This window comes from Macaca fascicularis, chromosome 9, assembly GCF_037993035.2.
Source record: "Macaca fascicularis isolate 582-1 chromosome 9, T2T-MFA8v1.1".
In the NCBI taxonomy this organism is placed as follows: Eukaryota; Metazoa; Chordata; class Mammalia; order Primates; family Cercopithecidae; genus Macaca; species Macaca fascicularis.
This window is the reverse complement of record NC_088383.1, coordinates 53,674,821-53,700,777: the sequence shown is the minus strand read 5'-3', so window position 1 is coordinate 53,700,777 and position 25,957 is coordinate 53,674,821. Positions and strand designations below refer to the sequence as shown.

General features: G+C 44.7%; 1 long non-coding RNA gene and 1 pseudogene across 2 annotated transcripts in view; one reads left to right on the top strand and one right to left on the bottom strand.

The window, feature by feature from the left end:
• The first annotated feature begins 368 nt into the window (after positions 1-368).
• Positions 369-964, top strand: LOC102125444 (large ribosomal subunit protein uL6 pseudogene; annotated as a pseudogene).
• A 10,371-nt stretch (positions 965-11,335) lies between these two features.
• LOC141407669 (uncharacterized) overlaps positions 11,336-25,957 on the bottom strand; it is a 20,554-nt gene continuing 5,932 nt past the window's right edge. Inside the window, exon 2 of one of the 2 annotated variants that reach the window (XR_012417648.1) lies at positions 11,336-12,226. This is a non-coding gene — a long non-coding RNA (uncharacterized lncRNA). Of the gene's footprint in view, positions 12,227-22,855; positions 24,059-25,957 lie in introns of those variants that run through there. The other variant, XR_012417647.1, reaches the window with a different exon arrangement.

The following is a 25,957-nucleotide window of genomic DNA, read 5'->3' as shown; positions in this document are numbered from 1 at the left end:
AAAATCTAAAAGGAACTTAAACAAATCAACAAGCAAAAAACAACCTCATTAAACAGTGGGCAAAAGACATGAACAGGCACTTTTCAAAAGAAGATTAGATATACACGTGGCCAATAAGCATATGAAAAAAATGCTCAACATCACTAATCATTAGAGAAATGCAAGTCAAAACCACAATAAAATACCATCTCATGCCAGTCAGAAAGGTTGTTATTAAAGAGCCAAAAAATAACAAATGCTGGCAAGGTTACAGAGAAAAGGGAATGCTTACACACTGCTGGTGGGAATGTAGATTAGTTCAGTCACTGTGGAAATCAGTTTGGAGATTTCTCTAAGAACTTAAAACAGAACTGCCTCTTTAGTTGGCGTGTGTACTGCAAGAATGAAGACCATTCTCAGCAATCAGACTGTCGACATTCCAGAAAATGTAATTACTCTGAAGTGACGAACAGTTATTGTGAAGGGCCCCAGAGGAACCCTGCAGAGGGACTTCAATCACATCAATATAGAACTCAGTCTTCTTGGAAAGGAAAAAAAAAAAAAGAGGCTCTAGATTGACAAATGGTGAAGTAACAGAAAGGAACTGGCTATGGTTAGGACTATTTGTAGTCATGTACAGAATATGATCAAGGGTGTTACACTGGGCTTCCATTACAAGATGAGGTCTGTGTATGCTCACTTCCCCATCAATGTCGTTATCCAGGAGAATGGGTCTTTTGTTGAAATCCGAAATTTCTTGGGTGAAAAATACATCCACGGGGTTCGGATGAGACCAGGTGTTGCTTGTTCAGTATGTCAAACTCAGAAAGATGAATTAATCCTTGAAGGAAATGACATTGAGCTTGTTTCAAATTCAGCGGCTTTGATTCAGCAAGCCACAACAGTGAAATACAAGCATATCAGGACATTTTTGGATGGTATCTATGTCTCTGAAAAAGGAACTGTTCAGCATGCTGATGAATAAGACCTAAGAGTTGTCCAGCTACAGAAACAAGATGCCGGATGACTCCTAAGACCTACTTGTGATATTTAAATGGTGCATAAGTTATTGTACCATAAAGACACACATGCATATGTTCGTCACAGCACTACTCACAATAACAAAGACATGGAATCAACTTAGGTGTCCATCAGTGGTGAACTGGATAAAGAAAATGTGGTACATATACACCATGAAATACTACATAGCCTTAAAAAAAAGAATGAGATCATGTTTATTGCAGCAACATAGATGCAACTAAAGACCAATATCCTGAGAGAATTAATTCAGGAAAAGAAAATCAAACACAACATGTTCTCATGTAGGAGTTAAATATTGAGTACACGTGGACATAAGGAAGAGAACAGTACACACTGGGGCCTACTGGATGGTGGAAGATGGGAAAAGAATGAGGATCTAAAACTACCAGTCAGGTACTATTCTCACTACCTCGGTAATGAAATAATTTGTACACCAAACCCCAGCATCACGCAATTTACCCATGTAACAAGCCTGCACGTGAATCCCTTGAACCTAAAAGTTGGAAGGAAAAACAAAATGGTTTCTTGTGGATGCCAAAAAGAAGAAAGCTTATTGGCTTTTTACAAGAGCCAGAGAGTTCTGATTGTTGTCAGTGGTTGTTAGATAGGATTTGTGCTCTTGGAGTTCGGTTTAAGCCCTTGCAGTTTGGGGTCGGGCTTATAAGACAGTGTGTCAGGCAGGAGTTTTGTATCTGCAGCTCTCTGTCCTTCTGTGACTCACGTAGTAAGCTGTGGTTTGGAATAACTTTTTGTGATAGCTACTGTTATCAGTTAAATTATGGGTGAGAGTCCTCCCTTCATGACCTTCCCCAGCTCTGTTGTAAAGGATAAGTAGTATTTTGAGAGAGATGGAAGCAGAAACTCATTATCCTGCACTAGATATAGACATGGGACAGGGTCATGGGATTTGGGGTTGAGTAGGGACCTTATAAACCCTGTTGCCTACTCACCCTCTCCCAAACTTTCAGACAAGCCTCCTTTAAAAGTAAATAAGAGCAAGGAAGTGCCAAATTCCAGTGCCTCCACTGGCTCCCTTAGCATGACACCAGTTCCTTCCTTTGGCCCCCATGGCCTTGCAAGACCCAGCTTCTGGCCCTTTCTCCAACCTCACCTCAGGCTATCTCCCCTCATCCTCTTCACTGCACCCACAGTTTAGGCCAGGATTTGACACAAGTGACTCTATTTTGAATCTTACACCTTTTGCATGACTAGCATGAGAAGGAGGACACCTGAAGGGGATGGAGATTGGGGGGCATTAGTACCTCTTGCAAGGTTTTCCTCCATGAAGCCCAAAATCCACTTCCAGGGAAGATCACTGAGAATGTTGAAACAGCTCCCTCCCCATCCTGCTTAGAGAAGGGAACAGCAGCCTTAATCTTCAGAGGAAGAGCAATGCACCCTGCTTCCTGGGGGCATGGGTGGAAACCCACTGCAGCTGGGGCAAGGGAATATTAAAGGAAATGTGCATGCCTAGGGAAGGCAGGGAAACATGTGAGACCCCTCATTAGAGCTGGGACAGGTACAGGGCACTTAGGAAAGCATCAGCTGCACTGAGCCTGCCTGAGTCCAGGCCTACTCAGAACGTCTGAGGTACCCTTCTCCCTTCCCCCAATACCATGCAAACAGACATAAGGCACATGTGGCAGTGGCGCCTAGCTGGGAAAACTGCAACAACAGATTCTTCACAGGCAGCAACACAAAGAGAAGACCCAAAACCACCCAGCCAGACTCCTAAGCCAGGCAGAATACAGGAAGTGGGGAAAACCCTCTGGAAAAGTAGTTCACACCCTAAACACAAGGTATAACCAGAGGTATTGGAACTCTCTGGCTCTGAGGATAACCAGAGCACAACAAATTTCAAATTCAGCCAAAGTGGTGACAGCATTAACACAACCCTCCATGCTGAAGGAAAGGCACGCTCATGTTCAGTGTAAAAAAAAATTACTTCCATACCCACCACCCCCATAAGATGTTCAACTTCCAACAATGCTACAATAACAAAAACAGGAGGCATGTGAAACACAAGAAGAACTCACAGCTCAGTCCAGGAGACAAGGCAGGCATCCTAACCAGAATCTGACATGGCACCAAGGTTGGAACTGTCAGACAGGAGATGGGAAATGACTGTGATCAATACCTTAGAGGTTCTCATGTGAAAGGTTCAACATGCAGATGCAGATGGGCAATTTCTGAAGAGAGGCAGAAATCCTACAATCAAATAGAAACAGAAAAGACAAAAAGTACAGCAACATAGATGAAGAATGTCTCAACATGCTCTTCAGTGGATATGACACAGCTGAGAAAAGAATCAGTGAATCTGAAAATACAGCAATAGAAATCAGCTAAGAGATCCATGCCAAGATGGCTGAATAGGAACAGCTCAAGCCTCCAGCTGCCAACGTGAGTGACACAGAAAATGGGTGAATTCTGCATTTCCAACTGAGGTACCAGGTTCATCTCACTGGGGTGTATCGGACAGTGGGTGCAGGACAGTGGATGCAGCCCAACAAGTAAGAGCCAAAGCAGGGCAAGGCATTGTCTCACCCGGGAAGCACAAAGGGGAAAGGAATTCCCTTTCCCAGCCAAGGGAAACTGTGACACACAACACCTGGAAAACTGGGTCACTCCCACCCTAATACTGTGCTTTACCAAGGGTCTTAGCAAATGGCACACCAGGAGATTATATCCCGGGCCTGGCTCAGAGGGTTCCACGCCCACAGAGCCTCCCTCATTGTAGCACAGCAGTCAGATCTAACCGCAGGGCGGCAGCAAGGCTGGGAAAGGGGCACCCACCATTGCTGAGGCTTCAGTAGGTAAACAAAGCAGCCGGGAAGCTCGAACTGGGTGGAGCCCACCACAGCTCAAGGAGGCCTGCCTGCCTCTGTAGGCTTCACCCCTGGGGACAGGGCATAGCCAAACAAAAGGCAGCAGAAACCTCTGCAGATGTAAATGTCCCTGTCTGACAGCTTTGAAGAGAGTAGTGGTTTTCCCAGCACGGAGTTTGAGATCTGCGAATGGACAGACTGTCTGCTCACGTGGGTCCCTGACCCCGAGTAGCCTAACTGGGAGACATACCCCACTAGGGGCAGACTGACACCTCACACCTCATACAGCCGGGTACACCTCTGAGCCGAAGCTTCCAGAGGAACGATCAGACAGCGACATTTGCTGTTTAGCAATATTCACTCTTCTGCAGCCTCCACTGCTGATACCCAGGCAAACAGGGTCTGGAGTGGACCTTGAGCAAACTCTAAAAGACCTGTAGCTGAGAGTCCTGACTGTTAGAAGGAAAAATAACAAACAGAAAGGACATCCACACCAAAACCCCATCTGTACGTCAACATCATCAAAGACCAAAGGTAGATAAAACCACAAAGATGGGGAAAAAGCAGTACATAAAAGCTGGAAATTCTAAAAATCAGAGCACCTCTCCCCATCCAAAGGAACACAGCTCCTCGCCAGCAACGGAACAAAGCTGGACAGAGAATGACTTTGACAAGTTGAGAGAAGAAGACTTCAGACAATCAAACATCTCCGACTCAATCAACTGGAAGAAAGCTTATCAGTGATTGAAGATCAAATGAATGAAATGAAGTGAGAAGAGAAGTTTAGAGAAAAAAGAGTAAAAAGAAATGAACAAAGCCTCCAAGAAATATGGGATTATGTGAAAAGACCAAATCTATGTCTGATTGGTGTACCTGAAAGTGATGGGGAGAATGGAACCAAGTTGGAAAACACTCTGCAGGATATTATACTGGAAAACTTCCCCAACCTAGCAAGGCAGGCCAACATCCAAATTCAGGAAATACAGAGAACGCCACAAAGATACTCCTCAGGAAGAGCAACTCCAAGACACATAATTGTCAGATTCACCAAAGTTGAAATGAAGGAAAAAATGTCAAGGGTACCCAGACAAAAGGGTCAGATTACCCACAAAAGGAAGCCCATCAGACTAACAGCAGATCTCTAGGCAGAAACTCTACAAGCAAGAAGAGAGTGGGGGCCAATATTCAACAATCTTAAAGAAAAGAATTTTCAACCTAGAATTTCATATCCAGCCAAACGAAGTTTCATAAGTGAAGGAGAAATAAAATCCTTTACAGAGAAGCAAATATTGAGAGATTTTGTCACCACCAGGCCTACCCTGCAAGAGCTCCTGAAGGAAGTCCTAAACATGGAAAGGAACAACCAGTACCAGCCACTGAAAAAACATGCCAAAATGTAAAGACCATCGAGGCTAGGAAGCAACTGCATCAACTAACGAGCAAAATAACCAGCTAACATCATAATGACAGGATCAAGTTCACACATAACAATATTAACCTTAAATGTAAATGGGCTAAATGTTCCAATTAAAAGAAGCAGACTGGCAAATTGGATAAAGAGTCAAGACCCATCAGTGTGCTGTATTCAGGAGACCCATCTCACGTGTAAAGACACACATAGACTCAAAATAAAGGGATGGAGGAAGATCTACCAAGCAAATATAAAGCAAAACAAAAAGCAGGGGTTGCAATCCTGGTCTCTGATAAAACAGACTTTAAAACAACAGAGATCAAAAGAGACAAAAAAGGCTATTACATCATGGTAAAGGGATCAATGCAACAAGAAGAGCTAACTATCTTAAACATATATGCACCCAATACAGGAGCACCCAGATTCATAAAGCAAGTCCTTAGAGACCTAAAAAGAGACTTAGACCCCCACACAATAATAATGGGAGATTTTAACACCCCACTGTCAATATTAGACAGATCAAAGAGACAGAAACTTAACAAGGATATCCAGGACTTGAACTCAGCTCTGGACCAAGTAGACCTAATTGACATTTACAGAACTCTACACCCCAAATCAACAGAATATGCATTCTTCTCAACACCACATCACACTTATTCCAAAATTCACCACACAGTTGGAAGTAAAACACTCCTCAGCAAATGTAAAAGAACAGAAATCACAACAAACTGTCTCTCATACCACAGTGCAATCAAATTAGAACTCAGGATTAAGAAAATCAAAACTGCACAACTACATGGAAACTGAATAACTCGCTCCTGAATGACTACTGGGTAAATAACAAAATGAAGGTAGAAATAAAGTTGTTCTTTGAAACCAATGAGAACAAAGACACAATGTACCAGAATCTCTGGGACACAATTAAAGCAGTGTGTAGAGGGAAATTTATAGCACTAAATGCCCACAAGAGAAAGCAGGAAAGATCTAAAATTGACGCCCTAACATCACAATTAAAACAACTAGAGAAGCAAGAGCAAACAAATTCAAAAGCTAGCAGAAGACAAGAAATAACTAAGATCAGAGCAGAACCGAAGGAGATAGAGACACAAGAAAACCCTTCAAAAAAATCAGTGAATCCAGGAGCTGGTTTTTTGAAAAGATCAACAAAATTGATAGACCACTTGCAAGACTAATAAAGAAGAAAAGAGAGAGGAATCAAATTGATGCAATAAAAAATGATAAAGGGGATATCACTGCTGATCCCGCAGAAATACAAACTACCATCAGAGAATACTATAAACACCTCTACGCAAGTAAACTAGAAAATCTAGAAGAAATGGATAAATTCCTGGACACATACACCCTCCCAAAACTAAACCAGGAAGAAGTTGAATCTCTGAATAGACCAGTAACAGCCTCCGAAATTGAGGCAATAATTAGTACCTACAAACCAAAAAAAGTCCAGGACCAGATGGATTCACAGCCAAATTCTACCAGACAAACAAAGAGGAGCTGGTACCATTCCTTCTGAAACTATTCCAATCAATAGAAAAAGAAAGAATCCTCCCTAACTCGTTTTATGAGGCCAGCATCATCCTGATACCAAAACCTGGCAAAGACATAACAGAAAAAGACAATTTTAGGCCAATGTCCCTGATCCTCAATTAAATACTGGCAAACTGAATCCAGCAGCACATCAAAAACTTATCCATCATGATCAAGTTGGCTTCATCCCTGGGATGCAAGTCTGGTTCAACATACACAAATCAATAAATGTAATCCATCACATAAACACAAAAACCACATGATTATCTCAATAGATGCAGAAAAGGCCTTTGACAAAATTAAACAACCTTTCATGCTAAAAACTCACAACAAACTAGGTATTGATGGAATGTATCTCAAAATAATAAGAGTTATTTACGAAAAACCCACAGCCAATATCATACTGAATGGGCACAAATTGGAAACACTCTTTTTGAAAACCAGCATAAGACAAGGATGCCCTCTCCCACCACTTCTATTCAATATAGTATTGGAAGTTCTGACCAGGGCAATCAGGCAAGAGAAAGCAATAAAGGGTACTCAAATAGGAAGAGAGGAAGTCAAGTTGTCTCTGTTTGCAGATGACATGATTGTATATTTACAAAATGCCATATTTCAGCCCCAAATCTCCTTAAGCTGATAAGCAACTTCAGCAAAGTCTCAGGATACAAAATTAACGTGCAAAAATCACAAGCATTGCTATACACAAATAACAGACAAACAGAGAGCCAAACCATGAGTGAGCTCCCATTCACAATTGCTATAAGAAGAATAAAATACCTAGGAATACAACTTACAAAAGATGTGAAGGACCTCTTCAAGGAGAACTACAAACCACTGCTCAAGGAAATAAGAGAGGACACAAACAAATGGAAAAGCATTCCATGCTCATGGATAGGCAGAATCAATATTGTGAAAATGGCCTTACTGTCCAAAGTAATTCATAGATTCAATGCTATCCCCATCAAGATACTACTGACTTTCTTCACAGAATTGGAAAAAAGTACTTTAAACTTCATATAGAACCAAAAAACAGTCCGCAGAGCCAAGACAATCCTGGGCAAGAAGAACAAAGCTGGAGGCATCACCCTACCTGGCTTCAATCTATACTGCAAGTCTACAGTAATGAAAACAGCATGGTACTGGTACCAAAACAGATATGTAGACCAATGGAACAGAATGGAGGCCTCAGAAATAACACCACACATCTACCACCATCTGATCTTTTACAAACCTGACACACACAAGCAATGGGGAAAAGATTCCCTATTCAATAAATGGCGTTGGGAAAACTGGCTAGCCATGTGCAAAAAACTGAAACTGGACCCCTTTCTTACACCTTATACAAAAATTAACTCAAGATGGATAAAAGCCTTAAACATAAGACCTAAAATCATAAAAATCCTAGAAGAAAACCTCCGCAATACCATTCAGGACATAGGCATGGGCAAAGACTTCATGTCTCAAATACCAAAAGCAATGGCAACAAAAGCCAAAATTGACAAATGGGATCTAATTCAACTAAAGAATGTCTGCACAACAAAAGAAACTATCATCAGAGTGAACAGGCAACCTACAGAATGGGGGAAAATTGTTGCAATCTATCCATCTGACAAAAGGCTAATATCCAGAATCTACAAAGAACTTATAAGAAAAAAGCAAACCACCCCATCAAAAAAATGAGTAAAGGATACGAACAGACACCTTCTCAAAAGAAGACATTTATGTAGCCAACATACATATGAAGAAATGCTCATCATCACTGATCATTAGAGAAATGCAAATCAAAACCACAATGAGATACCATCTCATGCCAGTTAGAATGGTAATCATTAAGAAGTCAGGAAACAACAGATGCTAGAGAGGTTGTGGAAAAATAGGAACGCTTTTACACTGTTGGTGGGAGTGTAAACTAGTTCAACCGTTGTGGAAGACAGTGTGGCGATTCCTCAAGGATCTAGAACTAGGAATACCATTTGACCCAGCAATCCCATTACTGGGCATATACACAAAGGATTATAAATCATTCTCTGATAAAGACACACGTAGTATGTATGTTTATTGTGGCACTATTCACAATAGCAAAGACTTGGAAACTACCCAAATGTCCATCAATGATGGACTGGATCAAGAAAATGTGGCACGTATATACCATGGAATAGTATGCAGCCATAAGAAAGGATGAGTTTATGTCCTTTACAGGGACATGGATGAAGCTGGAAACCATCATTCTCAGCAAACTATCACAAGATCAGAAAACCAAACACCGCATGTTCTCACTCATAAGTGGGAGTTGAACAATGAGAACACATGGACACAGGGAGGGGAACATCACACACTGGAGCCTGTTAGGGGGTGGGACGATAGGGGAGGGATAACATTAGGAGACATACCTAATATAGGTGACGGGTTGATGGGTGCAGGAAACCACCATGGCACATGTATACCTATGTAACAAAATTGCACGTTCTGCACCTGTAACCCAGAACTTAAAGTGTAATAATAATAATTTAAAAAGTACATCCAAGAGCTGTGGATAATATCAAATATTCTAAGACACATGTAGTTAAAATCCTAGGAGAAGAGAAAGACAGTGGAGTAGAAGAAAAAGTTGAAGAAATATCATCTAAAAATTTTCCAAAATTAATGACAGACACCAGACCACAAATCCAGGAAACTCACAAGACAAAAGTAGGATAAATATGGAAACAACATAAAAGAAACAAACAAAATACACTTTGACATATATTCAAATCTCTGAAAACCAAAAGCCAAGAGAAAAATTTTGAAGGCAGAGAAAAATGACACATTACCTAAGGAGAAACAAGGGTAAGAATTACAAGAGACTTTCTTGTCAGAAACAATAACAATGGCGTGATACATTTAAAATGTTGAAAGAAAAAAACCCTTAGCCCAGAATTCTATAGCCAGTGAAAATATCCTCAAAAAAAAAAAAAAAAAAAAAAAAAAAAAAGACTTTCACAGGCAAATGAAAACAGACATAATTCATCCTAGCTGACTCCCTCCACAAAAATCTTTAAAGGGACTTATTCAGGAAGAAGGAATATGGTATTGGTTAGAGAACTGTATCTACACAAAGAAATGAAGACTGTTGGAAATTGAAAAAATGAAGGTAAAATTCTCTTTTTTTCTTATTTTAAATTGCTCTAAAAGATAGCCAAAAATTTGAAACAGTAGTGGTAACAATAGATTGTATATTCATAACTTATGTAGAAGTAAAATAATTGACAACAGTGGCACAAAAGATAGGAGCAACAATTGGGAAGAAAGCTGTTTGCACTAGACGTGAAGTGATTTAATAGTATTTGAAGGTAAACTCAGATTATTTGAAAATGTATATTTCAAACCCTAGGGGAATCATTAAATATATATACATATATATACACACATACACACACATATGTATGTGTCTGTTTGTGTGTGTCTGTAACAAGTCAATAGAACAGATGAAACAGACTAGGCAAAGATTTATTTCAACTTAATCTAAGCAGGCAAGGTAAGGAAGAGCACTGCAAGGAGTGGGCAGAACCACTGGGTTAAATTCCAGTGTATTGTGTGGAATCAGTGTCCACAACTACCTAATTTGTCCATAGCTTGTGCAAAAATCAGTTCTTCCTTTTGTTACTAGAAAAGTCCACTCATAGAATTAATTCTCCAAATAATTTCCTCGATCTTTCAGTTTTATCACTAATCCTCCAAGTCAATAGTGGTCAAACAGTTTCATCAAAAACACTAGGCATATTTGGTAAAAGTTTGTTGACCAAAGCAAAACCTACATGATGTGGGATATTTATTAATGACAAGCTACAATATGCCTTATATTGTCTATTACACTGATGGCTTTTATCTTTTTAATCCATCTTCTGCTTCTAAACAATAAAAAATTACCAAGTGGAGAAACAGACATGTACATAATTATCTTCTTACTGATGCAACATTCACTTCTTTAAACTCATTCATTCATTGATCACTCATGACAATGAAGAAAAAGAGGGAGGGAGAAAATAAAGTGATTCCTCCATCAGAGTTGTCAGAATTATTGAAATAGAAACTCGAAGTACTCTTATCAAATTTGGAATAGCAATTTCCTTTAGGAAAAAAAATGAATATTTGCTCATCAGGAGACTTTATCAACAGGAGGAATCATGAACATATGGCCAAGGCATTGACTCCCTTATAATGAGAATTTGGAATTCTGGTGGCCATGTAAGCCATGTCCAAATTTAAATAACTTCACCAAAAGAAGGAAATTTCTCAAGAGAAACCAAACTGAAAGCACTAAAATACAACCAAGCAACTGTAAATTTTCTCATGGAAACCACTTCTCCAGATGGCTGGGGCTCTTGAGTCATTGCTCCAGAGGCTAATTTACTGTCTATATGAACTTGAAAATGGTTCTTCTTCAGTGAAAGTTAAACTTTCCATCCTCAACATTGGCCATTAATTATGTTTTCCAAGGAATTTCTGGTCTTTTTTAATAATAAAATCAACATCAGTAAATACACACTATATGTTTTAAATGCTTGCTTTAAAGAAATACATTTTTATTTTTATTAAATAAATCTTTTTTAATCTAAAAATTCGTGAAGAGATACAATGAAAATGAAAGCTAGCCAAAGGGTCACAGTGTCCAAACTGGGTACTTCTAACAAAGGAGGTATTCCATGTGGCTGCACAAGCACCTATGGCCCAGCTGGTGGCAATGTTGATGGGAATTCAGAGGCTGATGGTAATTGTCTTGTCTTCGCTGCAGAGTGGAGGCTTCCACTCCCTCATTTAGCCCAGCACACTGTTAAGAAAAGTCCCCACAAACATGCCCTGAGCACTCCCTGCCTGCCACACACTGGGCTAGGTGCTAGAGCCCCCACCTTGAAAATGAAACTACTCTTGTTTCAAAGAGATCCCATCCTGGAGAAGAGAACAAATTGATTTAGAGGTGACAAAGGATGGCATTTCAAGTAAATGTCAACAAGCCTCCTGCCCAGTTACTTCTCAAATGAACCAAAATAACTCAGTATAGACAAAAGGAAAAATAATCACCTACATGAAACTAGGAAAGCCTTACCTCATTCCAAGGTCTCTGAAGACTAACCCTCAGATACACCCCACTTGAAACTGAGCTCAGAGACACAAGGTCAGCACAAAGTCAGCCACCCCAGTGGGGCTGTGTTGTGGGGCTGACAGAAAGGCACCCTGAATGTCCAGTATCCCGCAGCATGGAGCAGGGAGATCCAGAAGCTGGACCTGATTTGGGCCAGGAGAGTAAATCCCCTGTTGTAGCTTCTCCCACGGACATGGGCAGCAAGACTGAAGCAGAAACTTTTTATCCAACAGGGTTTTTAACTTGACAGATGGGCTGAGGTCAGGAGACATCTAACTTCATTGTAATAGGCAACAGTCGACTCTATTGGAAAAAATACACTGAAGTCAAATCACAGGAAGTTCAGAACCATGGGCAATTTTCCAATCTGACTTTTCACCAAGGTGCCAAATGTTATGCAACATTGTATAAGCAAATATAATCAACATTTTGGTTTAAAAACTGACATTCTTGCTTCTAAATTACTGGTGATGTTTTTTAGGAGGCAGAACACAGATTCTAGTTCAAAAGATAGAAAAAAGTTAAAAACCAAGGAAGCTTTCAAGTGGAAACGCCAAAGCTACGTCTTACAGTGTATATTTTATGCAATAAATATGAGTGTATAAGCCTAACCCAAAGGAGAAGGGTCATCAGTCAGGACCAAAACAAAATAACCTAATTCCAGGTTACTTGTATTCTACAAAATATGAAATTAAAATAAAGGAACTTAGAAAGACTGAAAGCAGAATGAAGAGCAAAAATATTCCAATTAAATGTAAACAAATAGAAAGCTGGGTGTCAATATTATACACCGGTACATTCATGACCAAAAAATATTGAAACTGTGTTCAATATAAAAAATATTGTATTTGATATAAGTGTTCAACATAAAATATAAAATATTTTGTAATGTTTATTGCTCAACTGATTTAAAGATATAGCTGTCAAGAACCTTTATTTACTACATAGCATTATAGCATTAATAAATGTCACAAAACCTGGAATAAATAAAAGGATAAATTTGACAAAGCACAAAATCACTGGAAGACTTTGTGCTTTGTAGCTCTCTCACTCAATCCTGTATGTCAAGAAATTAAGGAAGAGTGAAACATAGAGAATCCAAATGAGTCCATTAATAGATTGATCATATATATAACACACACATATATATTCATATAAACATGTATGACATTTTACATATGTCCCCATGCCTTGTGAACAGAAAATGTGTATCCTTTTCTATTGTTCACAAAGAAAACCTCAAACTCAAAAGAAGAAAGAAAAACAACAAAAACCACCTTCTTATCATCAATAAAGGAAAAGTAAGAATACATAATAAAAGTTTACTCATGGCAATAATAACAGTGAACAATTCTGAAATTTTAAAAGCTCTTCCCTAAACAATACTTTAGTGAAAGAAAAACTAAAAGTCCCTCATGGAATTTCCTTAAAATCAATATTCCTTTTCAGAATATTTGGAATACTATTAAAGCTGTGCTCATAGAAAAATATATAGCCATTAATATTTTCAGGAAAAATATTAACCAATAAAAACAAATGAACTAATTTTACATGATAATTCTTTTGATTAAGGTCTCTAAAAAGAATGTTAAAAATAGAATCATGGTAACAACAGAAAAGCCTCGTACAATTGACCATGATGTGAAAGGTATGTTTTTGGTGAGGGAAGAGAATGGAACAGAATGAAACAGAATGGAATACAACAAAATATTAATTAGCCCAGTCAAGGAAAACAAAAACTAGTAAAAGAAAAAGAAAGCAAGGAGAGAGAAAGGGAAGGAGGAAAGGAGGCAGGGGGCAAAGAAACAGAGCATGAGAAAGCACAAATGACCAGAGTCCGAAAAAGAAGAAAACAGAATTACTTAAACACATTAATAACTCTGAAAACCTGAATAAAATGCCATTTTCTAGGAACATGCAAATGATCAAAATGGACTCAAGAAGAGATAGCAATGCCTAAATGGCAAATCAAACAGTTGTAAAAGAACTACAGCCCTCAAAGGCACTGGCTCCGGTGTTTTCTGGATAGGGTTTTTCAAATGCTGAATTCTGTTTAAACTGACCGAGAGCAAGAATGTTGGGGGAGGGGAGAGTCTGTAGATAATTCTTTGGAAAGCTAATAGAATTCTGCCATCAAAGCCAAAAAATAAGTTGCACAGAAAAAGAAACTCCAGATAGCTCTCACAAACGCTGAGAATTGATCCTAAGTTAAATATTATCATAAATAAGAATAAACAAGTAAGAAGTGTGAAATGCACCTGTGTCGGTCAGCTTCGTGAATATCTTGCTTGGTCCCTGGACCAAGCTACATTTCTGAAGCTAAGCGTGGGACTTCTCTGAAGGGAATGGATGGTCGTCCCACTCAATATCGCGAAGCAGGAAGGAGCATTCAGGATGGGGCAGAGGGTTTTGGGGCTTGAACACCAAAATGTGGACAAACTTGGGACTTTTGTAGAGCTTGGAGTTTGGAGGGACATAGCAGAAGGCCGGGGCAGAGACCCCAGGGCAGGTCTGGGCCTTAGAGGTTGCAGACTCTTTAGTGGATTATTCTGCACCTCTGTCATCTGTAACTCTCATAGAAAGTGGAGGCAGAGAGAGTTGATGTCTGCTCCCAGGAGTGCAATGCAGAATGAGAACCATGTTCACACTTGGGGACAGGAGTTCAGGGACAGTGCGAGTGGCCACTGGGGTCTCAGGGGGAGAACGGCACAGGATCACTGGCTCACCAGGAGCCTGGTTGAGCACACAGGACTTGAGATTGATCCTCAATGGCTGGGAGGCGCTTTGAGAAAAAAAAAAGGATAAAAAATGAAAACATCAAAACAGTATCAAAGAGAACTGTGCCGGTTCCACTCTTTACCAAGCCACTTTCCAGCTTTCAGGCTGCTTTTTATCAAGATTCCAACAGTGACCACCCCCAGGGGCATGCCTCAGGCAGCCCTGGGATTAGGGAGCCCACCCCTCACCCCAGACTCTCACACCCCATTGTTACTGGTCACTAAACAAGCCACTTGCCAGACCCCAGCCACTGGCCTGAACCAAGCCTGTCCTCTCGCTGGGTTTTCTAACCTGAAGTGCTTTCTTGGGGCCTGTGGGTCCAGCCCAGCTACGGAAAACCTCAGTGCCCTGTAGAAAGTGGTCTGTGTGAATGATGCGGAAAACCAAGAAGGTTACAAAGCAGAGCGTGATTGATTCCCTAGGGCTTTATTGTAATAACTTTAATCTTCTGGAACTCATCTGGTATGAATTTAGGAGCTGGGCGGCATTTCACTGAAATTCCCCATTAATGCAGCTCTCACTGCTCTGCCGGCCTTGGTGGGTTGTGGAGTTTGCCATGTTTATGATTTTGCCCTGGGCTCCTTATTAATGAGCCTTGAAAAGGGGGTGTGGAATATGTGAGCTCTTCAGCTGTGCTTTCCTTGAGGAGGAAACAAACAGAAATATCCACCTTGAAGTGTGTCTGGGCTCTGCCTTCCTGGAAAGAAAGCCAATCAACTTGGGCTTCCCAGGCCTCATTGGGGGTGGAGAAGCGTCTGACACTTGCATTGTCTTCGGCTCTTGGTGTTTACAGGTCAGGAGAGTGAGAGGATTGCTGAGGTCTTTGTAACAAACTCAGGTCCTTCTGCCACTGCGCCCACCAGGGTTGATTTTTCAAAAGGGCGTGGGGTTTGGGGATCAGCTTCCTCGTTTTCACAGTTCTCCTGGCCAAATCTGACCATCCTGGATGTCCTGGGTCACATCCCATTTTCAGCCCGCACTTACTTCGCGCAGCTCCCCTAACTCTCTCCTCACTTTCATCCCTCGGTCCATTGAATGAGCACTTCAAGGTGTGGCCTCTAAAGGTCCTCTGTACTTTGCATCCCTGGACGTTGGGGCACCAACATGGAGCAAGCAGAGGCCCCAGGGGGCATGAGGTCTCGCTTACCCTCTGAGCTTCAGGTTCAGAACCTTGTTTGCAAAACTGCCTGCCTGCAGATGAAAAATGAGCCGCATTCAGAGAGTGGGATGAGGAGCCGTCGGTTCACCTTATTCTCTCATGCTAGAGGGGCTTTTAAAATAAATGTAAAGCAAGCGGGGCTTACCCTTGTCATCTTCATAGTCCTGTGTAGTGATCAGCTGAGAGGGTCCAGTATCCTGACACCTCTGTGTGCCACGTGCATGCCACTTCACAGTTTACAAGGCACCTTCACATATACTTAATCTTTGCATCAAAAGACTCCACTCAGCCCTATTTGCAAGTGAGGATGCTGGCTTGCAGGCCAGGTCTAGTGCTGTTAATTGACTTTCCCCAGCACTTTCCCCAGAACACAGCAGGAGGAGCTGCCACCTGACAGAGGCAGGTGGTGTAGCTCTCACAGGCTCCAACCAGACAGCCCAGATTCATCCCGGCCACTCACTGGGTGAACTGGGTGAGTTACTGATGTTGCTTAAGCCGATTTCTTTCTTAATTTAACAAATGGTTATAAAATCACCTGTTTCGTAGTATCTTTGTGTCAATTACCATAGATAACATATGCCTGTTTCCCAGGAGGGTGCAGACCATAAGAGATGCTCCGGAAGCCTAAGTTCAATGCCAGCTTCTTTCTTGCGTAGTGTTTGCGTGCTGAAAGTATTGCGCTGACCTTTAAAGACAGTGCTGAGACACTTTGGGAGGCCGAGGTGGGCAGATCACGAGGTCAGGAGATCGAGATCATCCTGGCTAACATGGTGAAACCCCGTCTCTACTAAAAATATAAAAAATTAGCCGGGCGTGGTGGCAGGCGCCTGTAGTCCCAGCTACTTGGGAGGCTGAGGCAGGAGAATGGTGTGAACCCAGGAGGCAGAGCTTGCAGTGAGCCGAGATCGCGCCACTGTACTCCAGCCTGGGGGACAGAGTGAGACTCCGTCTCAAAAAAGAAAAATAAATAAATAAATAAATAAATAAATAAAAAGACAGTGCTGAGAAACAGAATGGTCAACCATGGGCTTCGTAGCACATCTGCCTGCAAGCCCGTGGTGCTCGGACTAGGTGACTGATGTCACCTGTGCCACCTGTGTCTGCAGCTGCCTGCTGTGGGCTCAGGACTGAGGGGCTCCCGTGGACCTAGAGTTCTGGAACTTACAAGGTAGCCATGTGAACCCCTGACACCCCTCTTTACCCATGCTGGGCCTTGCCAGGCTGATGACTCAGAAGAAGGGCATGATTGCCTATGCCCCGATGTCCCAAGTATCCTACTAGGTTTTGAAAAAAGCTGGTAGTAAGGACTGGGGACCAGTGCTTGTTCTGGAGCCCTGTGGCAGCCCCTGGCCAGCTGTGAGAGCCTAGGTCAGACTTCAAACTTTGCTAACCCCCAGCTACTGCCCTTCCCCATTCCCTGCCCCAGGCCTCATCTGCATTCATCCTAGCAGCTGGATGGGAGAAGGAGAGTGGGGGAAGCTAAGTGCCAGGACCCTCCACCAGGACCAGGCAGCAGTGGCCACATGACCCAGCTCTACTGACCCCCTGGCTGAGCTCAGTGCACAATCCCTCCTCAGAGTCTGGGGCCAGGCTGCAGGGTTCTCCTCCATTTCAAGTATGTGAGTAGGCAGAGACGGGGGAGAGAGGCAGATTTAATTTTGTCTCCCCTCTCCTCCCTTCCCCTCTTTCCCTTCCCTTCCTGTACCATCCCATCCTGGCCCATTCCTCCACCTTGGCCTAAGTTAATTCTGTTGGATTTTAGTCACTTGTGACTGTAAAACTGTTTGACTAATACAAAAGCCCTCGCAAAAGGTTTGTAGACACTCTGTTCCAACAAGCCAGTGGAATTTTTATATTCCTGCTATTTCCATCATAAAAAGTTCTTTAAAATACATTTCATCTTAAACCTGGCCCATGAAACTCCACCGAATTCCCAGAGACTTCACAGAGATCTCATCAACCTGCCTGTCCAAGCTGGCTGCCCACACACGGGGGCCTCCTGCGTGCAGGGACTCCTCAAAGTCCACATCCTGTGCCTTCCCTGACTGGGCTCCCCTTCTAACACAAAACCCTCCCAAGCCAGGGTTTGGCAGAGCAAGGGGTAGACTGTGGATGCTGGGATTCCCCACCAGGGACCACCAGGCCTGAAGGACGAGCTTCCCCCAGTGCTGGGAGAGCTCCTGGCTGACGGCCACCAGCCAGCCCTTCTGCTGGCCACCCATCGGAAGCTGCCCTCCACTGAAGGAAGCAGCCTTGCCTACAGTCCTGCCTCTTCCCGGGACGGTGACATCCAACACCCCATCAGGGCAGTGCATGAGAGCCACTTCTGCAGGGCTGGAGCTCCCCTGGGGTGGACTGGGGCCTTTCTCAGGCGACATCTCAACCTGATGACACCCCTGACCATCCTGCTCACTTCCCTCCGTCCCCAAATAAATTTGCTGCTTGTTAAAAAAGTAAATACACAGATAAATAGTCTGTGACCATGGCTGTCTTGTGCTCAAGGCTTGCTAGGGCCTGCCGCTTGCTCCCCAAACTCGGCAGTATCCTAGCTGTGGGCTACCTTGGCTGCCTGGGGGTTTTCAGGTCATCCTGGACATGTCCTGCCAGGCTTAACTGGTGATATGGAGTGGCAGAAAGGATGTCTGGAGAGAAGGGTATGGTGGCATTAAGCTGCAGTTAGGAGGATGGGATGACTGTGGGAGGCATGCTAGTTCCTGGCCAGCCCCTTTTTCATGAACCTGAGATGGCCAAAGGGAAGCTGCAGGCAGATGGAAGCTCTTCAGGGCATGAGCAAGGCATGGGTGAGAAGGAGGGGCCCTCTTCACACTGCACAGAAAGGGGCATGGCTCCTGATCCGGCAGCTAGAGAGCAGGCAGCTTGAGGGGCCTGGGCTCAGCCAGGGTCTGACAGTGGCTTTGGCTCCAGCAGTGTGGCCACTATCATGTTCTCAAATGGCAGTGCGTGCCAGACATGAAAGAGCAGTCATGAGCCAGACACCCCAGGCACTCCACAGACACCCTCCAGAGCAGGGCACTGGGAAGTGGGGGCTCCAGCGAAAAGGAAGGTAGTTACAATGTCCTGCAGATGAGGACAAGTGGACACGGAGGCTTGAAGGGCAACTCTCCGCTCCTTGGTCTGACTAACATGTAGGGCCTCAGTGACCTGTCACCACATGCCTTCCCCGTGGAGTCTGATGATGACCCCTCAGGCACCTGCTACTCACCAAACTATTCTCCTTGCTGCTCCCAGCATGAGCCCTGTGGCCTCACCCTCATTCTTTGTTCCCCAAACCCTCTTGCTCTATCCACCACATCTCTACTTTTTAATCTTTGCCTCCTTCAACATTTAGCTCAGGTACTCTCCTTCATGAAACCTTTCAAATTGCCCCAGAGGTAACCCTCTCAGCTCTGCCACCCTCTCCCCAGCTCTTGTCCTGGGACTCTTGCAAATTCTAGTTCTAGCCTAAGACTCCAGGCCCAGCTGAGAAGCAGCCAGTCATGGTGAGAGGCCTCCTCCCTCCTGCTCTGAGACGGCTTGTGCAGCATGACCGGGAAAGCTGGGATTTGTTGCTGACCGTGAGTTCAGATCCCGTCTTTCCCACTCACTGGTGACAAACTCCCTGACACTCGCTTTCCTTGTCTCCAACAACATGTAGGCACTGGGGTGCCAATCAGGTCACTCGGGAAAAGCAAACTCAGGAAAAGTGAGTATGGGGAGGGGAAGAGAAGCTGTTGAGTGTTCCAGGACAGGAGTGTCCTGACTTTTTAGGTTCTTTCCACAAACTGATCCTGGGAAGCAGGGGCTTAGTGGACAGGAGTGCAGCCCTGAGCTGTGGCTGCCTACTGGCCTGGCTCACCCCTGACCCTCTCTCCCCAGGCTGACGTGCTGGAGGTGGAAATGTGGCCTCTGAAAGCCCCCAAATCCACAACCATAAAGGTCAAATGAGTTCTGCCCTAGAGGCCTGGGTGTGGGGTGGAGACGCCCAGTGCACCTCTCCCCTCCGTGGTTAGGATCTGAACTAAACTTGGCATCTGCCAAGCAGCTCCCTCAGTCCTGCAGAGGACACTGGGAGGCCAGGCCAGGCTGGGAGGCAAAGGCTCTTCCCAGGGGCACCCAGTGGCACCCCACTTCTCTTGGCATGGACAGTGTCCCTCTGAGCCCAAAGTGGGGAGTGGGCCATTGTAAGCCCTGACTACTGGCTCTCCATCCAGTTTCTTCCTCTTTCTTACATATAAACTAAATATATCCACCATCTGGCAACCTAGGGAGATGGAGGTCAAATTTTGCACACGTGAAGCATTTCCACCTGAATAAACAAGTTCCTTTTTTTTGTTTCTTTGTCCTCTGTCATTCCCGGAATCAGTCCAGCTGTTCACCACCTAAGTACCTCCTGGCCCCAGATGTCCTCTGGGGCAGGCACCAGCACACACCTGGGCTATGGGGACAGGGGGAAGGGAAGAGGAGGGCCTCATTTCTATGACCTGGGAGGGAGGGAGAAAAAGGTGGCAAGCACATCCCGGCCTGGCCCCGCCCTCAGCTGCTCCTGCTGCACTCTTGGAGGCAGAGGCTTGTCCAACAGTGAGGATGGACACAGACACACACATGCACCCTCTGCCTCCTACCACAGGGCTGCTCCTGGAAAATGTATTCTCTCTCTGGACCTCTGCGTAGTCCTCTCCTCTTCCTTCCCTAAGCCCCGCTCCATTCCCTTCTTCAACACTCACAGGGGGCTGGCCCCTGGGTAAAGAGACCAATTTATCTTTGCTTCTCATCTTCCATGGTTCCTGGGCCTGCAGACAGACTGGTTCCCACAGAAACCGTGAATGCCCAGATTCCAGGAGATGGTGATTACAGAAAACAAACTCCCATTTAAGGACCTGTTCAGGGGGCCAAGCTGAAAGCAGCAACGGAATGGGGGCTTCAAACCTGTTTTCCTTGACACTCAGGAGTGCCCCAGGCCTGGCTGTGTGCAGACACCTGCCTGAAACCCCCCTTGTGTTAAGACTAATTTGGCTTCAGAAACCCAGGGAACCTGTAGGAGTGAGGCGGTGACTGTTGGGAGGAGATTGTTTGTCTTGTGTCTTGCTAAGGTCGCATCTAACAGGGATCCTGCAGAAGCATCCAACAAGCTACTCTTTGTAAAACCTGACAGAGCTCCCAGCCCTCTCAGTTCTGCACCCACCTTTAGGGACCACAGAACCCAGGGTGTGACCCCTCCAGGTGCCCTGGTGCCCCACCACCACCTGAGTAACCTCCTTCAGGTCTGTAGTTCCAGAGTCCTCACTGGCGAAATGAGGATGGGAACCTGGTAGCTCCATGGGAAAGAAAAATGCACAGGACAGTTCCTTCATAAGCCAACTAGAGCGCTCCATGAAGAAGAAGTAAAGATGAATAGTTTAAAAATGCTGTAATTCCCTGCACTTCTGCAGGACAGAAAAATGTCATCCTCAGAGATTCTGGTGCCTCCACAAAAAAAAAAAAGAAAAAGAGCAGACCATCACCCCCTCCTCCAGGTCCTCTAACCACCCAAAGACTGTTTGAATCATTCCATTCTAAGAACTGGTATTCTAAGAACCCATGAGCATTTCAGGTCGTCAAGAGTAAGGCTGAAGGAGCCCCTCTTCAGGAGCACTGAGAGCCATGCCTGGTGCGCCCCCCCCCCCCCAGGAAGGTGCTGGCTGGCATGTAAAAGTGGGAGCAAGTGCTGTGGCACACCTGGGTGACCAGCCCATCCCATGCTGCAGCCTTCAGCCAGCCTGGGTCTCTGAGGCTGTGCAGACCCCATGACTGGCTCTGGGCACACACCAAAGGGATCCAAGCCTTATTCTGGTCTTTGTGGTCAGCTGTTCTGCAAGTTTATTAAACTCTTCCAAGCTCTCAGGCAGGGCCTAGCTGTGATGCAACAGATCCCTACTGCATACCCGTGAATGCACCCTGAAGTAGGCAAGAGGATCGGGGGGAGTCTGCACTTCTGCATCCAAAGCAACCAAAAACTAAACACTTCTACAGCCAGACCAGGAAGCATGAAGGGAACATGCAGGGCCATAGCATGAGCCCTGGTCAGAGCCTCAGCTGCACTGCTGGTTCCTGTGGTGTTGGGAAGTTACCTCCCTCTCTGATCTGAAAATGGGAAAAGCATGCTTGCTCTGCAATGCTGCTGCTAAGTTCATGTGAGCTGCTGGTGTGGCCTGCCTATGTGATCCTTTGGGTCTATCTAACATCTGGGCACGCTGAGGTTGTTATAGGGGCTGGCACAACTGTGGCCACCTCCAGAGGCAGTTTTGTGTTTGGTCCCTGGGGAAGGAATGCCTGTCTTTGCAAGTTTAAGCTTTGATTTTAAATTTCCGTTCAGACTTCAAGATCTTTTCTGGGTCTAATTATCTCTACCAAGGTGCATGAAGCAGCCGCACTACTAAAACTCTGCTCTCTCCACGTGGTGGTATACCAAAAAAGGACGAGCCTCCCAGAGCTCTGGGGTAAAATACGGCTGACAAATGCACCAACCAGAGGCACTGTTGGCCAGGGCACAAAGCTGATAATGGCCTGGGTGTGCAGGAGCCTCACCCCTGCAGCCAGGACAGTACAATGTGCTTTTCTTGGCATACTCTGGGAAGCGGTGCCTCACTCCTCCTGAGTTATAAGTGCTCAGGGTTTGCACTTCCTGCTCAAAACCTCAGCTCTAGTCAACTGGTAGACAGAATTATACCCATGCTGACCTGCTGAAGAAGCCGCAGAAGTAAATATTGCCTTGGGTCAGGGCCTCTCCTGGAATCCCAGAACTCTGTTGAAAGCTGCCGAGGCAGGGGTAATAGATCACCACCACCCGCCTCCGTTTACAACCGGGTAATGTCTTTTATGACTGCCTCTCTCTATCCTGAATATTTGTTTTATTGCCCCTATAGGGAGATTTTTCCATTTGGTAAAAATCATCAGATGGTTTCAGTCATGTTAACAACTGCTCATTAAATGCAGAGGAGTAAACAGAGAAATAAAGGTTTGTTTTTTCCCGATTTTTTTTTCTTTCTTTGTAATTTATGGAGGATACTCATGGGATGGGCACTGTGGGGTGAAATGTGCTCAGATGCTGCTCTCCTCATCTCCTCCCTGGGTGGGCTTTCACTAAGAAACCCTCCCTGCCTATAAGAGAGGGCCATTCCTTCAGCAGAGAAAGGTGAAGGTTTTGATGTATTTCAAGGCTAAAGTTTGCTGAGTGATCTCCAGGTTTTGAGCTTTTGGTGCTTGCTTCTTTTTTCCTGTGGTCCAGGAAGCAGGAGGTATGTCTTTCTGTTCCTTATGGAAAACATCTCAGGACTAAAGCAGTTGGAGAGGACTGGTGTGGAGGGGGTGAAGGGGAGAGCCAGATGGAAGGGTAGATGGATAATTGACTGGACAGATGGATGGAGAGATGGCTCGCTGGCTGGATGGATGGTGTAGGATGGATGGAGTGATGGATGAGTGGATGGATGAGCAGATGGATAATTGGCTGGATAGATGGAGGGGTGCATGGATGAATGAAGGCATGGATGAATGAATGGATGGATGGATGGATGGGTAGATGGTGTTGGATGGATATATAGATGGATGATTGGGTGTTTCGGTGGGTGAATGATGAATGGATTAATGTATGGGTGGGGGTAGGTGAGTGGATGAATGGATGAATGGATGGATGGATGGATGGGTACATGGTGTTGGATGGATATATGGATGGGTGACTCAATGTTTCGGTGGGTGAATAGATGAATGGATTAATATATGGGTAGGTGAGTAGACGAATGGATGGATACCTCAGAGGTATCCCCACCTGAGTCCATCTCCCACTTACATGCCCTAGGCCAGGCTGCTGGTGAAGCCTACATTTGCACTCAGCCTTGAAAGTCTCTCTCAGCAGCCTCTGTGTACAGCCCAGTCCAGATCATCCATGCAGTAAGACTACAGACACCCAGCTACAGGGATGTAGGGTGAAGAAAGAAGTACAAATTCCTCTTCCAAACAAGGAGGGCCAGTGGAGCTGGAATTCTGGCTTCTCTAATTGGAAGGGACCATCTGTGCAGGCAGCAGACCCAGCTCCTCCTTCACAACCCACAGCAGCTCTTGAGCTCTTTCCTCGCGTGCAGAATCCCACCAGCCCAGGATATTGCTCACGTGGCCCTCTTTACTGGGATATTTCTCCCCTCCTTCTCCACACACAGCTCACCCATCTGAAAGGGATGGAAAAAGTATCAGTAGCTGGGCATCATACACATCTGCTGGGACCAGAGGAAGAGCAGGGCTGGTGATACTGGGGATAAGAGACCTGCCTACCCTTGCTTCAGGCATGGCCAGGACTATTTCTGGAAGGGCAGGATTGGGGCAGGCGCTGTGTTACACTGCTCATCCCAGAAAAGAGAACAAGAAAAGATCATTCCTATATTGCTTTCTTGCACCGCTTTCTAGCATCTCTGTGTTAATAAAAGTCGAGAAATTCTCTCAATGAAAAAAATGAGTGACTCCATAACCTCCCTTCTCAACCTCAACCACATGTTCTGAAGGGCCAGGCAGAAGACCACAAGGCGGGGGGCTATGGCAATGTGACGAGCATAGACTCAGCAAATGAAAATACAGGATGCTCCCTTAAACCTGAATTTCAGACAAACACTGAAAGTTATTTTTAATAAATATGCCCCATGCCCCATGCAATGTTTGGGACACATTGATACTTAAAAACAAAAACAAACAAAAACAAACAAAAACAAACAAACAAAAACCCTCGCTTTTCTGTGAAATTCAAACATAACTGGGCGTGCTGTGTTTTATGTGGCAAGCCAGTTCTTTCTTCTTCACCAGGAACAGCCCTACTTCAGAGTGGATTTAAACTCCAGCCCTGACAAATAATAGTTTTGTGATCTCTGTTCCTTAGTTCAGGAAATGGCCTTGCCATTGAACCCACCTCATCAGCTAGATGCAAGGAGGCAACAGAAGGCGCCCAGCACAGGGTGACTCTAGTGTCAATGCTGTTCACACTCTCAGTGTGCACACTCTAAGGGTTTCTGATAGGTAGGGACTGATGTATACTCCAGTATTAGAACCTTCAGTGGAGCCCTGGCTGCTGAGTCCAGTCTGCCCAGAGGCAAGGGGAATAGGAGAGAGCGGTGGAGCTAGGAGAGGGAGGCAGAAGGCATCCAGGCCTGATTGTGGTGACTGAGCACAGGAGGGGTTCACTACTTGGTTCCTGGGAACTGGTGTGGAGACTGAGGGCACAGATCTGAACCCTTGGGGCCTTGGGTCTGATTTGCCCTAGAACATGAGCCCAGGTAGTCCGACGGTCCCTGGGAATGTCCCAGGAAATACCAATTGCGCTATTGTGAAATATATATTTGGTCTTTGTCCCAGCTTCCTGACATGCAACTCCTAAAATCTTTGGTTTACTTGACTGATGGCTGGCAACCCTGGGTAGCTTCGGGGTGGGGGCTAGTCACCAGAAAGACCAAGCAGGATTAGAGGGTGGGAACTTATGGCCCCACCCCATCAGCCTCTGAGAAAGAAAACAGTGCTGAAGGCTGTTACTGATGGCCAGTGATGTAATCAATCATGTTTATGTAATGAAGCTTCTATACAAATATAGCAGAGCTTGGTTCAGAGGGCTTCAGGACAGTGGAGGTTCCTGGAGGATGGTGCCCTGAGAGGGCATGGAGGCTACATGTCCCCTTCCCCCAAACCTCACCCTGTGCATCTCTTCCTCTGTAGCCTTCGTAATACCCCCCTTATTTTTTTCTTTTGAGACAGAGTTTCGCTTTTTTCACCCAGGCTGGAGTGCAGTGGTGTGATCTTGGCTCACTGCAACCTCCGCCTCCTGGGTTCAAGCGATTCTCCTGCCTCAGCCTCCCGAGTAGCTGGGATTACAGGTGCCTGCCACCAAGCCCAGTTGATTTTTGTATTTTTAGTAGAGACGAGGTTTCACCATGTTGGCCAGGCTGGTCTCGAACTCCTGACCTCAAGTGATCCACCCACATCAGCCTCCCAAAGTGCTGGGATTGCAGCTGTGAGCCACCGCGCCCAGCCCATAATACTCTTTTTAATAAACCAGTAAACATAAGTGCTTCCCTGAGCTCCGTGAGCTG